Here is a 12,695-nt window from a genome sequence, read left to right on the forward strand (position 1 = left end):
AAAACCATTAAAAGCAGATGGATGCGCTCACCCGATTCTAGGTTGAACAGTGTGGTTGATCATTGAGTGTGGGATAGACACTTCCTCTATCACTCTGGAACTATGTGGCAAGGTGAAATTCACTGCTGTATATGGGAAGATAGATACTGTATCTGTCACTCGCTTGCAGTGTTAGTGCGGGATTGACAGGTGAGTATAGGAAATGCACTGCCACTCACTCACTAGTACTGCTTGTGAGTGAGGGAATATTTGTTCATACAGGATACCAATTGTATCTGTTTCTCTGTTATGGTTTGGCAGCGTTTGATTGTCAAGTGAGTGGTGGATAGATAACAATCGACAAATCTGTGAATTTCAAAGTAGATTTTAAGATGTAACATGTTAAATCACATCTGGTATAATTGTGACCCATAGAACCGAACAGTAAACAACCCTTTCAAAGATAATGTGGGTGGCTCTGAAAAGAGCCTTTGGGTTATTAGATTGAATCTTGTCCGGGTTACTTGCTCTTGGAGCTGGCAGTGCTGGTTTTCTTGGGCAGCAGCACTGCCTGGATATTAGGCAGCACCCCGCCCTGAGCAATGGTCACCTTTCCTAGCAACTTGTTGAGCTCCTCGTCGTTGCGGATGGCCAGCTGCAGGTGTCTGGGGATGATGCAGGTCTTCTTGTTGTCGCGGGCCGCGTTGCCGGCCAGCTCCAGGATTTCAGCGGTCAGATACTCGAGCACAGCCGCCATGTAGACCGGGGCTCCGGCACCCACATGCTTAGCATAGTTGCCCTTTCGCAGGTGCCTGTGAACACGGCCCACAGGGAACTGCTGTCCTGCCCGGGATGAGCGAGACTTGGCTTTGGCCCGAGCTTTACCGCTGGTTTTTCCTCTTCCAGACATTTCCACAATCAATACGGTCAGAGAAAAAATGAAAATCTCCTCCCACATCTGCCCTTCTTATACCTTCTGGAGGAATGCAGGGACCGAACTTGTGATTGGTCGCTCTGTGGTGAATTTCATTTGTGTTCTCCGGTGACCAATCACAGTCTGCTTTTCCCACCAATGAAAAGAGGGTGGAAATAACTGCCTCAATAGTCAGATCTCCAATGATTTTTTAAATTTCAAAATCCCCGCCAATATTTTTTAAATTGAAGAATATGTTAATAAATTCACCATTAGCCAAAGATTTCCAGGCACGTTCTATTCCCGTTTGTCTTATTCCATATTTCCCTTGCACATTCCAGGCTGTGACAATCAGGATTATTTGCGTGTTCAATTTCAGAATGTAACGGGCGGGAATCAATGCCCATTGATTCTGTAAGCGGACACATTCCAGCTCAATCTTTCTAACAGTGAGGTTTCAATAATTATCGATCGATCCTTTGCACAGGCGGGAGTGATAACAGAACCGGGAGCCCTGTGAAAAGAAAAGAGGGACAGTGTTCAAACTGCCCCCATTCCGGTCTCTGTTAGAACTCCCATTCTGGGCTGTTACACTGTAAGAAGTCTCGGGTTAATAAACCCCCAACATTTTTTTTAAAACTTGAAAACGCCTTGAAAGAGAACGACGTGACTGGAATCTGAGTCTTACCCCTAGAACAAGCTGTTAATCGTCGGCAGGCGCTGTAAATGAACGGGTCTGAGAACAAAGGGAAAGAGCGACCAGGGATCGTGTTTGCAATTTACTGAGGGCGAGAAATTCTACAGTGACGCTAATGTCGAACAAGACATTAAAACTGCTTATTTGAGAATTCAAAACTAAATCCACAGGTGGAACTTTAAACGTTCTCAATGATACTTGTTCAGGAAATAATTGCAGTAAATTGATTCTAAAGGGAGATGCGATTGTGTAGCTCTTTCAGAGAGGTTGTGGGTGGCTCTTAAAAGAGCCGCTGTGTTTTGGATTTGTTCTTTCAGGACAGCGTGGAGTTTTACTTGGAGCTGGTGTATTTGGTCACCGCCTTTGTCCCTTCCGACACGGCGTGCTTGGCCAGCTTCCCGGGCAGCAGCAGGCGCACGGCGGTCTGGCTCTCCCGGGAACTGATGGTGCGCCGCTTGTTCTAATGGGCCAGGCGAGAAGCCTCACCTGCGATGCGCTCGAAAATATCATTCACAAACGAGTTCATGATGCCCATAGCCTTGTAGGAGATGCCGGCGTCGGGGTGAACCTGCTTCATCACTTTGTAGATGTAGATGGAGTAACTCTCCTTCCTCGACTTTCTGTGCTTCTTGCCGCCCTTCGCTGCCGGTTTAGTGACGGTTTTCTTGGCGCCCTTCTTGGCCACTGTTTTCTTTTCATCAACCATTCTCAAACTCGATTTCAGACACAAAATAACGCAATCCCACTCCGGGCCGGCTTAAATAGGCTGCCTCCACCGCCCCATGCTAATGAGGGATGGGTGAAGGAAATGGTTGTGATTGGCTGCTGAAGAGTAATGTCATTTTCCATTGTTCTGCATTTCTCTGATTGGATATATAAAGCAGCCAATCAGATTGAATCTCTGTCACAAGCACGCCCCCTGCAGTCAGAAAGGTCATTGCAAGTGCAGAGGAATCATCATCTTCCCATTCTCCATTTCCCAGACCATTAAAGAAGCCCCAAGCACTTCTGCTGCACGGGTCTGCAATTTAAATGTCCAACCTCTGCTCTATATTCAAGCCTTGCGGGGTGGTCTGCGCCACTTTAGTTCAGTAATGCCTGTCCCTAGTACTGTGTGTGTGAATAGTTCTGTATCAGTCTCTGGTTATTCAAACTCACCATGGTCTACTGCTCAAAATCGGTCTCATTCTTGGACACACGAATCTCCATCAAAGACCGACACCTCAGCACTTCACTCTACCGCAAGCCCACGGACAACCTCAGGATGCTCCACTTCTCCAGCTTCCACCCTAACCACGTTAAAGAAGCCATCCCCTATGGACAAGCCCTGCGAATACACAGGATCTGCTCAGACGAGGAGGAACGCGATGGACACCTACAGACGCTGAAAGATGCCCTCGTAAGAACGGGATATGACGCTCGAGTCGTCGATCGACAGTTCTGATGGGCCACAGCAAAAAATCGTATAGACCTCCTCAGAAGACAAACACGGGACACAAACAACAGAGTACCCTTCGTCGTCCAGTACTTCCCCGGAGCGGAGAAACTACGCCATGTTCTTCGCAGCCTTCAACATGTCATCGATGACAACGAACACCTCACTAAGGCCATCCCCACGCCTCCACTACTCGCCTTCAAACAGCTGCCTAACCTCAAACAGACCATCGTTTGCAGCAAATTATCCAGCTTTCAGGAGAACAGCGACCACGACACCACACAACCCTGCCACGGCAACCTCTGCAAGACATGCCAGATCATCAACACAGATACCATCATCACACGTGAGGACACCACCCACCAGGTACATGGTACATACTCATGTGACTCGGCCAACGTTGTCTACCTCATACGTTGCAGGAAAGGATGCCCCGGAGCATGGTACATCGGCGAGACCATGCAGACACTGCGACAACGGATGAACGGACACCGCGCAACAATCGCCATGCAGGAGTGTTCCCTCCCAGTCGGGGAACACTTCAGCAGTCAAGGACATTCAGCCTCCGATCTTCGGGTAAGCATTCTCCAAGGTGGCCTTCGAGACACACGACAACGCAAAATCGTAGAGCAGAAACTGATAGCCAAGTTCCGCACTCATGAGGATGGCCTCAACCGGGTTCTTGGGTTCATGTCACACTACATGTCACCCCACCTGATGTAGGGTCATCCAGACTCGAGTCGTCATTGGCTTATTCTCTCTACACAGATGCGGCTGGACCTGCTGTGATTTCCAGCAAAAAAAAATGTTTCTTTCTATGTTTTTTGTTTTTCATACAGACCCCAGCATCTGCAACATTTGACCTCTTGTGATCCCACCTCATTGTTCTTTGATGTAATGTTGCCCTGACTGACCTGTTTGGACACCATTCACACCTTTGTTTGCTGTGATTATCTCTCTGCCGAGGTGTGATAAATGGCAGTTAGAAAGATTACCTATAATCATCTGGCATTATTCTCTGACTATATAAGCTGTGTCTTTATGCATCTCTCCACTTCACGTGATGAAGGAGCAGCGCTCCGAAAGCTTGTGATTTCAAATAAAACTGTGGGACTATAACCTGGTGTTGTGTGACTTCTTACATCTGTTACATGTGTCAGTGTGGGATTCCATCTGTATCCGTCAGACTCTGGTACCGTGTGTCAGTGTTGGGATTCATTCTGAATCTTTCATTCTCTGGTTGTGTATGTGTGTGTGATATTAATTCAGTATCTGTCTGTCACTGGGATGTGTGAGTCTGAGATTCATTCTGTAACTGTTAGTCTCTGGTACTGTATGTTAGTGTCAGATTAGTTCTGAATCAGTCCGCCTCTCGCACTATATTTCAGCAAAGGATTCTGCATGAATATGCTATACATTCGGTTTATGAAAGTGGAATTCGTACTGCACCAATCAGTCTCTGGTACTTGATGTTAGTTTGAGATTCTTTCCATCTCTGCTAGTATCTGGTACTGTATGTGAGTGTGGGACTGAAACTCTCTGTAAATCAATTATACTGCCTGTGACTGTGTACTCATTCTGTATCTGCCAAATGTGGTAAACCACTGTTGTTGTTGTTGTTGTTGTTGTTGATACACACTGTTATACCTATGCATGCCTCAACATGTCTCGGCTGGCTCCACCCACACAGGCCCAGGTATAAAGGTGATTGACCTGCAGCCCCCTGCCTTCTTGGAACCCAGTCAACCACGAGAGGCATGCTCTGTTCTTTGCTAATAAAAGCCTTTAGTTACTCTCTTAACTCTCAGTCTTTTATGAGTAATTGATAGCGCATCAATTTCATTAGCAAAAACAAAATGTCGACATTTGCTGAAAAGCAGGCTGCTGCACCAAACACTGAACAGCAGGCTGCTGCACCAAACGCTGAACAGCAGGAGCTGCTGCGAGCCCTCAGACCAACATGCCTGGACCTAGACCCCCAAGAGGTGGGTTCGGCTACCAAATTCGCGCATTGGCTGTGTTGCTTTGAGGCCTACCTGCAAGCCTCAACTGTGACCCTGGACAAAAACAAGTTGGAAATCCTGGCCTCAAAGGTGAGCCACCAAGTTTATACAATAATCCAGGACGCGACGACCTACGCGGCGGCTATCGGTCTGCTAAAAGGGCAATACGCACGCCTGGTAAATACGGTCTATGCCCGGCACCTCTTAAGATCCCGCAGACAGCAGCCCGGGGAATTGGTGGAGGCCTTCCTACGGGCACTACGGATACTCGGCCGAGACTGCGACTGCAAAGAAGCATCAGCCGCAGCACACACGGAGGGACTGATCCGAGATGCTTTCGTTGCGGGTCTAAGGTCTGACTACTCCCGGCAGAGACTGTTGGAAAAGGGAGAAATGGACCTGAGAACGGCAGTGTCCCTCGCGCTCTCGCTCGATGCTGCCCACAGGAATATGGACGCCTTCTCCCCGAACCGCTCCGCAACGTGGACGCCACAACCTTGGGTCATGGGACCCCCCGGGGGAATGGGACCGCCACCTTCAACTGCTGCTGCGATGTCCAAGGCACAGAAATGTTATTTTTGTGGCCAGGCAAAACACCCCAGAGCACGCTGCCCGGCGAGAAACGCTACCTGCTCCAGCTGCAGGAAGAAAGGACACTATGTCAGCGCCTGCAAAGGTAAAACCGCTAACGCCAGCAGCGCCGCGTGCGAACCGTGGGGGCGGCCATCTTGTCCGCCATCTTGGGCTCCCCCAGCCGCGTGGGGATCGGGACCATGGGCGCCGCCATTTTGTCCGCCATCTCGGACGTCTCCAACTTCAACCACGGGGGACCCGGACTCAACCACCGCCTCATCTGACGACTACATCGACTCGCTCGACCATACGCTGGCCTCCGTGACGCTGGACCAATCTCTCCCTCATCAACTCTCCAGGTCCATGATGGACATTAAGGTAAACGGCCGCGCCACTACCTGCCTTTTTGACAGCGGGAGCACGGAAAGCTTTATCCACCCCGACACGGTGCGGAGTTACTCTCTCCCGGTCCTGCCGACGCGACATCGGATCTCTTTGGCTTCCAAAGCCCAGTCAGCGGACGTCGGTGGCTACTGTGTAGTGACCCTTTCAGTAAGGGGCACAGAAAACAAAAATTTTAAACTCCTGGTCCTGCCCCATCTTTGCGCTGCCGTTCTACTGGGGTTGGATTTTCAGTGCAACCTTAAGAGTGTCACATTAGCGTACGACGGACCCCTCCCCCAACTCACAGTCTGCAGCCAGCAGCTTTTAAATCGCCCGCCGCGCACCATTTGCAGCCTCTCCACCCTTAAAGTCCCCCCCCTCCTTGTTCGCTAACCTCACCCGCGACTGTAAGCCCATCGCTACCAAAAGCAGGCGTTACAGTGCCGGGGATAGGAGCTTCATTAAATCCGAGGTAGCAAGACTCCTGAAGGAAGGGATGATTGAAAGTAGCACCAGCCCATGGCGAGCACAAGTGGTGGTAGTGAAGACTGGCGAAAAACAGCGCCTAGTTATTGACTACAGCCAGACGATCAATCGCTACACCCAGCTAGATGCATACCCACTCCCCCGCATATCTGACATGGTCAATCAGATAGCACAATACCGGGTGTTCTCGACGATTGATCTGAAGTCGGCATACTACCAGCTCCCCATCAGGGCTGAGGACTGCCAGTACACAGCTTTTGAAGCTGACGGTCGTCTCTACCACTTCCTCAGAGTTCCCTTTGGCGTCACCAACGGGGTTTCAGTCTTCCAACGGGAGATGGACCGGATGGTCGACCAGAACGCGCTCCAGGCCACTTTCCCCTATCTAGGCAACGTCACCATCTGCGGCCACGACCAGCAGGACCATGATGTTAATCTAGAGAAATTCCTCCGTACAGCCCAGCGGCTGAACCTAACATACAACAAGGACAAATGTATGTTTCGTACCAAGCGCCTTGCCATTCTTGGCTGTGTAGTGGAGAACGGAGTCATCGGCCCCGACCCCGACAGGATGCGCCCCCTTATGGAGCTCCCCCTCCCCCACTGCCAAAAAGCACTCAAGAGATGCCTAGGGTTTTTCTCGTACTGTGCTCAGTGGGTGCCGAACTATGCGGACAAAGCCAGACCCCTCATCAAGTCCACCTCCTTCCCCCTGACAGCAGAGGCCTGTGCAGCCTTCACTCTCATAAAAGGAGATATTGCGAAGGCCACAATGCACGCAGCGGATGAGCCCATCCCTTTCCAAGTGGAGAGTGACGCTTCCGACTTTGCCCTAGCTGCAACCCTTAACCAGGCGGGGAGACCCGTGGCCTTTTTCTCAAGGACCCTCCAGGGCCCCGAGATTCAACACTCCTCTGTCGAAAAGGAAGCCCAGGCCATTGTGGAAGCTGTGCGACATTGGAGGCATTACCTGGCCGGAAAACGATTTACCCTGCTCACTGACCAGCGTTCAGTAGCTTTTATGTTGAATAATAAGCAGAGGGACAAAATCAAGAACGACAAGATCTTGAGGTGGAGAATCGAACTCTCCACCTACAATTACGATATCTTGTACCGGCCCGGGAAACTCAATGAGCCCCCAGATGCCCTATCACGTGGTACATGCGCCAATGCGCAGGTCGATAGACTGAAGACCCTCCACAATGACCTCTGCCACCCGGGGGTCAAAAGGTTTTTTCACTTCATCAAATCCCGTAACCTGCCCTACTCCATCGAGGAGGTCAGGACCATGACCATGAACTGCCAAATCTGTGCCGAGTGCAAACCGCATTTTTATAGGCCAGACAGAGCAAGCCTGATCAAAGCCACGCGCCCCTTTGAACGGCTGAGCGTCGATTTTAAAGGGCCCCTCCCCTCCTCCGACCGCAATGTGTACTTCCTCAACATAATTGATGAGTACTCCCATTTCCCGTTTGCCACCCCTTGCTCAGACATGACCAGTACCATTGTCATTAAATGTCTGAATGACCTCTTCGCCTTGTTCGGTTTCCCTAGCTATATTCATAGCGACAGGGGCTCATCCTTTATGAGCGACGAACTCCAGCAGTACCTGCTCTCGAGAGGTATCGCTACAAGCAGGACCACCAGCTACAACCCCCGGGGGAATGGCCAGGTGGAAAGGGAGAATGCGACGGTCTGGAAGGCAGTCCTTTTAAACTTGAAATCTAAGGGCCTCCCGACCTCTCGCTGGCAGGAAGTCCTCCCTGCGGCGCTCCATTCCATTCGGTCACTGCTCTGTACAGCCACCAATGCTACCCCTCACGAGAGAATGTTCTCCTTCCCCAGGAAGTCCACATCGGGGACCTCGTTACCGACATGGCTGACTTCTCCAGGACCCGTCCTACTGCGGAAGCACGTGAGGTCCCATAAGACGGACACCCTGGTCGAGAGGGTGAGCCTCCTCCATGCCAACCCTCAGTATGCTTACGTGGTGTACCTGGACGGGCGGGAGGACACAGTCGCCATACGAGACCTCGCACCTTCGGGTGCTCCCGAAACACCCCCCTCGCCATCCACCACTACCCACGCCGACCCCCAGTACGCTTACGTAGCGGACCCGGATGGGCGGGAGGACACAGCCCCTACACGAGATCTCGCACCTTTGGGTGCCCCTGAAACACTACCATTGCCATCCACCACTACCCACAACCCAACCGCGCTAGACGGCATGCCGCAGCCCCAGGACCCATCATTGATCACCCAACCACTCAATGAGACGCCAGACTCAACGTTGGATGCTGCACCATCACTGCCGCCACCACGACGATCAGGGCGGCATACAAGGCCACCTGATAGACTTACTTACACGAACCTTTAGTACACTTCACCCCGCCGGACTCAATTTTAAACAAGGGGTGAATGTGGTAAACCACTGTTGTTGTTGTTGATACACACTGTTGTGCCTATGTATGCCTCAACATGTCTCGGCTGGCTCCACCCACACAGGCCCAGGTATAAAGGTGATTGACCTGCAGCCCCCTGCCTTCTTGGAACCCAGTCAACCACGAGAGGCATGCTCTGTTCTTTGCTAATAAAAGCCTTTAGTTACTCTCTTAACTCTCAGTCTTTTATGAGTAATTGATAGCGCATCACCAAGCCCTCTGATTCTCTGTTACTATAAGATTCATTCTCTGTCTATGAGTCTCTGTTCTGTATGTGCGTGTTAGAGTAATTATATATCACTGGGGCGGTGTGCGAGTATGAAATTCATTCTGCATCTGTCAGTCTCTGGTACTGATTGTGAGTGTCGGAGTTATTCTGTATCTGTCAGTCTCTGGTACTGTACATTAGTGTTGAATTAGCTCTGAATCAGTCTGTCTCTCGTACTGTATTTCAGCAAAGGTTTCTGCATGAATATGCTACTCACTCGGTTTATGAAAGTAGGATTCGTACTGCATCTATCAGTCTCTGGTACTTGATGTTAGTTTGAGATTATTTCCATCTCTGCTAGTATCTGGTACTGTATGTGAGTGTGGGAATGAACCTCTCTGCAAATTAATTGTACTGCCTGTGATTGTGTACTCATTCTGTATCTGCCAGGCCCTCTGATGCTCTGTGTTACTGTGAGACTCCATCTCTGTCTGTCAGTCTCTGTTCTATATGTCAATGTTAGTGTAGTTATATATCTGTCAATCTCTGGTACTGTATGTGAGAGTGAGATTCATTCTGCACCAATCATTATTTAATTTGGGCTTAACTTTGTCTCTTTCATTTGCTGGTACTGTGTACGAGTGTGTATTAATCCTGTGTCTGTCACCGTCTGATATGTTGTGTCAGTGTGAGATTAATTTTCTTTCTCTGACAATCTCTAATAATGTATGTGAGACTGAGATTTATTCTATATCTGTTAGTTCCTGCTATGGCATGTGAGTTTAGGATTTATTCTGTACCTTTCAGTCTCTGATACTGTATGTGTGAGTTCGATTAATGTTGTCTCTGTCACTATTTGGTACTGTTTCAGAGTGTGAGATTCATTCTGTGTATCTGTCATCTCTGATACTGCATGTGAATGTCAGTTTAATTCTGTCTCTCACTATCTAGTAATGTAAGTGAGTGTGAGATTAATTATGTGTATCTGACCATCTCTGATACAGTATGTGAGCGTGAGATTTATCTGCACCTGTCAGTCTCTGATAATCTGTATCAGTGTGGATTGATTCTGAATTAGTCAGTGTCAAATACTCGATATCACAGTGAGATACATTCTGTGTCTGTCATTCTCTGGTATTAGATTGAGAGTGAGATTCATTCTGTATCAGTCAGTCTTTAATACTCTGTATCAGATTGAGATTCATTTTGTCCCTATCATTTTCTGGTACTGTATATGAGTGTGGGATTAATTATGTGCCTGTCTGTCTCTGATTCTCTGAGTTAGTGTGTGATTCATTTTCTCTTTGTCAGTCTATGATTCTGTATGTGAGAGTTAGATTAATTCAGTATCTGTCAGTCTCTGGTACTGTGTGTGAGTGTGGGAGTCATACTGCTGGGCTCAGCACTAGGTCCCTTGCTTTTTGTGGTATATATCAACGATCTTGTCTTGGGGGTATGATTACGAAGTTTGCAGTTGATACTAAAGTCGGCTGTGTGGTTGATACTGAAGAAGGAAGCTGTGGACTGCAGGAAGGCACCAATAAATTGGTCAGGTGGGCAGAACAGTGGCAAATGCAATTCAATCCGGAGAAGTGTGAGGTAATGCATTTGGGGAGGGGTAAAAAGGAAAGGGAATACACATTAAATGGTAGGACACTGAGCAGTGTAGAGAAACAAAGGGACCTTGGAATGCATGTCTACAGATCCCTGAAGGTAGCAGGCCAAGTATATTCACTCTGAATCTGAAAGTTTCTGGATTGAGAGTGTGGGTTTTTGTCTTTATCTGTCAGTCTCTGCTATGTGAGTGTCTTTTTCACTATCTTCTTTTTCTTTTATGCAAATGTGTGTTTTTTATGTACCTGTCAGATTCTGGTATGTGAGTGTGGGTTTCTTCTGTATCAGTCAGTCACAGGTGAGTGAGTGTGAGATTATTCTGTCTCTGTCAGTTTCTGGTATCTGTGTGTGATTTTCTTTGTACCTGTCAGTGTCTGGTTCGTGAGGATCAGATTTATTCTGTACATTATGGCTTCTTGTATGTGCCAGTGGGTTGTCTTATGTACTTTTTAGTTTTTGTTGTATGTGTGGATTTCAATCAGTACCTGTTAGTTTCTGGGATGTGAGTGTGAGTTTTACTCTGTATCTGTTAGTCTCTGGTATGTGAATGTGGGACTTACTTTGTATCTCAGTCTTTGGTGTATGAGTGAGCACTTTATTCTGTATCTGTCTGTCTCTGGGATGTGAGTGTGGGTTTTACTCTGTAAATGTTATACTCTGGGATGTGTGTGGGGGTTTTACTCTGTATATGCCATAATCTGGGATGTGTGTGCAGTTTTTACTCTGTATATGTTAGTCTTTGGTGTGTGTGTGTGAGTTTTAATCTACCTGTCACTTTCTGCTTTCAGAGTGCCAGGTTTTAATCTTTACCTGTCAGTTTCTGGCATGGAAAAGTGGGTGTTCATTCTGTGCCTGACAGTCTCTGGTGTGTGAGAGTGGCTTTATTCTGTATCTGTGAGGCTCGAGGAGCTGTATGAACTACTGTTGCTTCTAATTCTTATATCTCTGGGATGTGAGTGTGGGTTTTTGACTGTAATGTTCAGTTTCTGCCACATGTGTGTGTGTTTTATTCTTTACCTCAATGTCTCTGGGATGTGAGTGTGGGTTTACCTCTCTCAATATTCAAAGGGATTTGAGTGTCCTTTTACACCAATCGCAGAATGTGGTCATGCAGGTAAAATTATCAATTTGAAGGTAACGTATGTTAGCATTTATTGCAAAGGGGTTGCAGTAAAGTGTAAGTATGTGTTGCTGCAATTATATAGGCCTTTGGTTATATCATTATACTGGAGTACTTTGCACATTTTGGACTCCTTATCTGAGTCAGGATATATATGCTTCAGAGGGGGTGCATCAAATGTTCAAGAGATTGATTCCTGGGATGAGAGGGCTGTCCTATGAGGAGAGATTGAGTATAATGGGCTGATATTCTCTGGAGTTTAGAAGAATGAGAGGTGATTTCATCGAAAAATTTCAAATTCTTAGCGGGCTTGACAGGGGTAGATGCTGCGAGGCTGTTTCCCCTGGTAGGAGAGTCTTGAACTAGGGTTCATAGTCTCACAATAAGGTGTCGGAAAATTAGGACTGGTGGATGATAAATGTATCCACTCAGAGTATCGTGAATCTTTGGAATTCTCTACTGCATGGGGCTGTGGATGCTCAGTCGATGAGTGTATTCAAGACTGAGATCATAGATTTTTGGGCACTAAGGGAATCAAGGGATATAGGGATAGGGTGGGATATTGGAGTTGTGGTCGAAGTTCAGCAATGATCTTATTGAATGTCAGAGCAGGCTTGAGGGGCTTTATAATCTATTCCTGCTACTATTTCTTATCTTCTTATAGCTGACAGTCTCTGGTATGTGAGTGTGAGTTTCACTCTGTATCTGACAGTCTCTGGTATGTGAGTGTGAGTTTCACTCTGTATCTGACAGTCTCTGGTATGTGAGTGTGAGTTTCACTCTGTATCTGACAGTCTCTGGTATGTGAGTGTGAGTTTCACTCTGTATCTGACAGTCTCTGG

At 47.9% G+C, this 12,695-nt stretch overlaps 1 pseudogene; it reads right to left on the reverse strand.

The window, feature by feature from the left end:
• Window positions 1-1,813: 1,813 nt before the first annotated feature.
• On the reverse strand, window positions 1,814-2,456 carry LOC147098369 (histone H2B-like; annotated as a pseudogene).
• Between the last annotated feature and the right edge of the window lie 10,239 nt (window positions 2,457-12,695).

Source organism: Somniosus microcephalus, chromosome 29, assembly GCF_052327205.1.
Source record: "Somniosus microcephalus isolate GS21.2 chromosome 29, FLI_Smic_1.0, whole genome shotgun sequence".
Classification (NCBI taxonomy): domain Eukaryota; kingdom Metazoa; phylum Chordata; class Chondrichthyes; order Squaliformes; family Somniosidae; genus Somniosus; species Somniosus microcephalus.